This window comes from Nicotiana attenuata, unplaced genomic scaffold (genome assembly GCF_001879085.1).
Source record: "Nicotiana attenuata strain UT unplaced genomic scaffold, NIATTr2, whole genome shotgun sequence".
Classification (NCBI taxonomy): Eukaryota; Viridiplantae; Streptophyta; class Magnoliopsida; order Solanales; family Solanaceae; genus Nicotiana; species Nicotiana attenuata.
Window position 1 is genome coordinate 12,217 of NW_017675499.1, and position 6,771 is coordinate 18,987.

Genomic DNA, 6,771 nt, shown 5'->3' on the forward strand with positions numbered 1-6,771 from the left:
ATTTATGTTATTCCTCTGTCCACTGTATTTCAGAAGATGTTGTAATTTATTTTCCTTATCTAAGAGAGCTCAATGCACTTGTGAACCGGTTTGGGAATGGTTTTTGGAAAGATGTTACTAATAGTTATACTTAATTTGAATTGAAAGTAGAATTATTTTTTAATTATGAAAAAAGGGAAGGAAAAATCCCTAGATTTTTAAAGGTATTAAAGAGGATTTAATTGATAATTTAGTTGCTCTCCTGACAGCGCTGTCGGTGCATCACGACCCTTATGGATTTTGGTCGTGACAATTCTCAGCATCCTTGGAGTGTGATGTGTAGCCTCGCCGCATGGGGCAGTGGAAAGTAGTGCGTCTCCGGTCGCCACCGCTCAATGAAGGGCCGTGATCAAAAGAATAGTTCGAGCTGTATTCGGCCAATCCTAATAATCTAGTAATCCCATCTCCTCAGGTAAGGACCACGCGGGGATGTTAGAACTCGGGAGGCACTCAAAAACTCCCACATAATCCACTCTCCTGGCCCGGTAAGTCTGCGTAAGCAAACTGCCGTCCCATAATATACTCGGATCTATGGCTGGGGCTGTAGTGTTAATAGATCCAACACCGAGGGCCGGGATGTATAGTGCAGCCATGTCGTCAACTGTAAATTTTAAAACAACTAATTGTATTTTATTCTGTATAGGTTTCGGGGCTCGATATTTTGAGGCACAATTGCACCTAACTATCATTAGTAAGTATTGTTTTGTTTTTGATAATTTCAATTCATGATTTTTATACTTAATTGTACAAATGATATATATATATATATATATTATATATATATTATATAAAATTAGTGTGTTCGGGGCTCGATTTTGAGGCCTAGTGTGCACTCAAAACTATATTAATTAATATGTGTTTGTTATAATTTTAATTATATTTTAATAACTTAATTGGTAAAATATAAGTATATATATATATAATATATATAGATATATATATATATATATATATATATAACACCTATGGGTTTTTCGGTGCTCGATATTGTGAGGCCCAGTGCACCAAACTATCATTTGAATTAATTATGTGTTGTTTTATAATTAATTTACATTTTTGAATAACGTAATTGTACAAATTTTATATATATATATAATATATATATATATAATTATATATATATATATAGATATATGTCGATATTTTGAGGCACAATGGCACCAAACTATCATTAATAATTATGTGTTTGTTTTATAATTTCAATTCATATTTTTAATAACTTAATTGTACAAATTATTATATATATATGTGTATATATATTTATATAAAATTATGTGTTCCGGGCTCGATATTTTGAGGCCCAGTGGCACCAAACTATCATTAATAATTATGTGTTTGTTCTATAATTTAAATTCATATTTTTAATAACTTAATTGTACAAATTATATATATATATATATATATATATATATACATACCTATGGGTTCCGGGCTCGATATTTTGAGGCCCACTGGCACCAAACTATCATTAATAATTATGTGTGTCGATACAATTGTTAACTTAATTGTACAAAGTTTGCATTTTCAACTACCAGTATGAGATACTTAAACAAAAGGAATTCTAAGCTAAAATACTACACATTACTACGTTACAAGGCTCTAAATTTTACTACGCTAAAAGGGTCTACATTTTACTACGCTAAAAAGGTCTAGATTTTACTACGCTAAAAAATAATCTAAACTAAACATAAACAACAAATAAATTTAATTGCAAATAACACACAAAACGGCATGAAAACACATTAATATAAATCAGGATATTAACAGACAAATTTATATTTTTTTATAAAACACTAATATTAAATCCGGATAAATTTAACATACTAGTTTCGAAAAAAAAAACATAAACCGAAATAGAACACATACAAATCAAATAATATGCATTATTATAAAAGTTTCAACTTAAAATAAACCGGAATACCTCGATTTATAATTTTTGGAAAGCAAATAGATTGATTTTTGACTCCGGAAGTGTGAATCAACAATAAACGAAGCTATACTCGAATGTGGGACCTACGTTCTTCACCTTTTATGTGACGGGGGGACCCAAATTTTTTCTTTTTAATGGTGGGGCAGCGGTGGGGGGACCAAGGGGTAAAATATTCAAATTGTGGAGGAAGAAGATGCAGCGTCGTGAAGAAGAAGACTGTTGGGTTTTTAATAAGGGATATAGCGCCAGGTATTGTGGCACTATACATAAAAATGTCTTCTTCTATTTTTTTCACCTATTTATGTACTTTGAGTTCAAAAGAACCACAATTGGGTTCCGGACTCTACATAGTATACCCATCGCTCTGTCTCAGTTATATTATGTGATGGTATTCGACGTGACATATGTATAAATGATCATTCCAACTCTATTGAGACCAGGCAATTCATCTCTTTACTGTCGATTCTCTCATTTTGTAGCAAAAGAAAAACCAAAAGGAATAAGAGAGACACTATAGTCCATAAGTGTGAGTAATGTAATGATAGTGGAGGCGTCAACTTGTAAACAAAAAGACAGATTCATAAATCAATCATCTTCAATAACTCTTCTCATTATAACAAAGACCAGATATGACGATGGAGATAACATTTTATCACCACACATGTCACTTCATAAATGGCCATCACGCTGACTCCAATTTGAACCAGTGACCTTTCAAAAGTTTTGAACTTCTTTAACTACTAAGCTATAATTTTGGGCTATGTCAAGGAAATTCAAAACATAATATATAGAGGTAAAAAATATATTTTACCTTATATATATACAGTGTAATTTTTCGACAAAGGGGATTCGAATTAAAAAATTTATATTATACAAAAAGCATAAAAATAAATTTTTTGATTTTTCATAAGTTGTTGAATTCTCTTTGATATATAAGAAAAAGTCTAGTAAAATGACAAGGAATCCAAAAATTACCGTCATAGGTTCAAATCTTATACATAATTTTTTTTTAAATCTTTCGTATAAAGTTCTGACTTCGCCACAAGATTTATAGTGGATTATTGCGGATGAAACACAAGAAATGTTGTATAGGATTAATAGTCATTTCCTCACGTTTCCATGTCCAATCACTCTTCTCTAGCTTTGAAGATCCTCCTCTCAAGGGCGTATCTAGCCTTCTAATATCGGGTTCAATTGAATCCATTTGACGCGATGCATGAATTTATGCCTAAAAATCTACTAAAATTGCAACAAATTGTATATATGAATCCGTAATTTTAAAAAATACAATGAGTCAATGATAAAAATTTTAAAGGCCGAACCCATATAGTTTGAGTCCTGAATCCACCTCTGTCTCCCCTAATTAATTGATATGTACAACCAATATTGTGCTAGGATTTTCACTTTTTCAATTTCATTTCAACCTTCTTTTTTCTTTTCTTTTCTTTTCAATTATTAATTCTCAAAAATAGGGAATTGGAAGGGGGGACCTTTGGAAAATGCATTGGCTCCATTGACCTAATAATTCAGAGATTTTATCTTTCTATGCATACAAAAAATAATATTCCTTTTGTCATATCTAAAGTGTACGAATTTCCTAGGCCGTTTTGTGTTCTCTCAATATTCTTTTTTGCAATTATTATGGTAACCTGCACTCTGGAACTGGCTGTTGGATATTATAGGAATTCAAGAACAAAATATTCTTAAAAAGAATTTAGCCACCAAACAATACTTCTAATTTAGGGGGCTAATGAAAATTCTGGAGTTTACTAACAGTTTCTTATCAGCTTGCGCTACCAGAAAATTGCATATTTTTTATTCTCGAGTCTGTTGGAATATGATCGAAAATACATTACTGGTCTCTTCCAAACTCATTACCCATGTTACCATTACTAGACACATACCTAAATTTCATACAATTAATATAACAATCATTTCATCACGTGAACTGACAATGTTAACATTACCTTCCCATACTTCACTTGTGAAATTACACTGAATATATTATCGTTGACGTATTTTATTAGAAGTTCGAAAGTGACAAGTGTATAGGTCAAAATATGACCACAATAGTCGACCCAGTTGGAGCCCTGCCAAGTAGCGAGATAACGAGAAGCACCACGACCTACTTCAGTCCAAGCATCTACATTGTACGTCACGTTAGAAACAAAATTCAAATAACGACGGAAAAGATCGTCGCATGAGGGTACATCGGACAAAGAACACAGCAAGGATCCCAGAACTATATATAGAGGGGGGTCTATTTTCTTTGGGTGGGTGGGGGGGGGGGGATTTTTCTCGCTACTCTTTCTAGAAGAATTCTCTCCTCTGAAGAATGTAAACTGATTTTTCTCTCTATCTCATCAAAGATGTGGTATTTGACAATCAATAAATATTGATGGTTCTTACTTTTCGTTCTTTGTATTATTATACAACTTTAGATCTGAAGTTGATTATGCTTGACTAAGATTTACTCCTTCATCATCATTAATTGATTTAATCAAAAATGTTTTAACGTCTTTTGGTCAAACAATTTGGCGCCGTCTGTGGGGATTTCTTAGCCAAATTTCCTAGTCTCCTTCAGATCCAAAACCGGTAAAATGTAATCACCTACCAGAAAGAGTGGTAAGTAAACCTCACATGCTAATCTAGATCATGACGCATGCTACATAGAAGCAGGAGTTACAATCAATATCCACGCAAAGCCAGCACCAAAGAAAGGAGTTCGACCTCGCTCGAACAACAACGGGTTAAAATTTCGACGAAAGCTTGAAATAACACCCTTAAGGCCAAGGGCCAGCTAAGGCTGTATGTGGTCCCGGGCCCGGGCCTAAATGGGCTAAACGGGCCTGGGCTTAGCGATCCCGGGCTCTGGCGGTCCCGGGCTTCGCGGTCCCGGGCTTCGTGGGCTCAACGGGTAGGACCAGCCCGTGACGGGCCTAAGCCCATATGGTCCTGGGCTAAATGGGCCGGGCTCGCGGGCTTAGCGGGCCTAACGGGCTTTTTTTTATTTCCGGACTTTTTTTTTAAATTTTTTTTATTTAGGGCAATTTCTTGTAAACCATATGTGTATGTATATATATAAATTGCTCTTACGCATGTCTATATAAATATATGTGGTATATATAATATAGAAATCTAATTATTAAAGTGTTTGACGAAAAGTAAAATAACAAATCAATAGTAAAACTAAATTGGCATGCATAATGAATTAATAACAAAGTACAACATGAAGCATAAATACGTCTAATAATTTTAAAATAATACAAATTGTTGAAAAATCTTAAAGACGAATTTGCGGATAAATACCCCCAACACAATACTTTATATGCCTCCTTAAAATGCCTGTGGTACACCCTGAATGAAAATTTAAGACTCTTCCACAGTTCTTGCACTTTAATATTTGGCCTTCTTCATTTTCTTCAAGCACTTCATAGTATTGCGACACAGATAAGCGCACTCTTTCCGAACGAGACATGATTTAACTTGAAAATTGAGATTGAGACTTGAAGTCTTGAAAATTGGAGATTGAGAGAAATTTAGATTGAGAAATGAGTATTGAGTATTGAAATGAAGAAGAGGGAGGGGGGTACTTATAGTGTTAGAGAAGGTTAGTTTTGTAAATTTTAAAAAAAAATGGCTATTTGTGCAATTAATATGACCGTTGGTGGTCATTGGGGGTGGGGCCCTCATTTTGAAAAATCTTGTTTTGTAGTATATATTGTATGTTATGTATATATATTCCCTTATGTATTTTCTTGTAGTATATATTGTATGTTATGTATATATATTCCCTTATATATTTTCTTGTAGTATATATTGTATGTTATGTATATATATTCTCTTATATATTTTCTTGTAGTATATATTGTATGTTATGTATATATATTCCATTATATAATTTGTTGTAGTATATATTGTATGTTATGTATATATATTCCCTTATATATTTTCTTGTAGTATATATTGTATGTTATGTATATATATTATACCTTATAAATAATTGCAAGTTAAAGACAAAAAAATATTGCGAAGAGATATTCAAGGCCAAGGGTATGTTTTATAATTTTTATTACCAAAAATGGCATATCTTTCTTAGTCTTCTTCCCCCCAATGGAATGAGCACAACAAGGTACTAATACCACCATTAAAAGGAAAAAAAACTAAAGAAGATATGCCAAAGTACAAGTTACACCATAATCTACATTGTATCTCTAACAAATCTCATAAATCCTTCAAGGTTCGGAGGAGGTTCCGTTGTGGTGGCGGAAAAGAGCTTGTTCATCACCGCTTCCGGGCGAAGCAGCATCCTCCGCAAGTTCCGCTATCATTTCTTCATAAGCTTCGTCTATCTCCGGTTGTGATTCTGCAAGTCCAAAGTTTCTCTTTCCGAGCGGATCCAATCTTTGAATAGTACTGATTTTTCCAAGCTCNTAATTGTACAAATTATATATATATATATATATATATATATATACCTATGGGTTTCGGGCTCGATATTTTGAGGCCCAGTGGCACCAAACTATCATTAATAATTATGTGGCTGTTTTATAATTTAAATTCATATTTTTTAATAACTTAATTGTACAAATTATATATATATATATATATATATATATACATACCTATGGGTTCCGGGCTCGATATTTTGAGGCCCACTGGCACCAAACTATCATTAATAATTATGTGTGTCGATACAATTGTTAACTTAATTGTACAAAGTTTGCATTTTCAACTACCAGTATGAGATACTTAAACAAAAGGAATTCTAAGCTAAAATACTACACATTACTACGTTACAA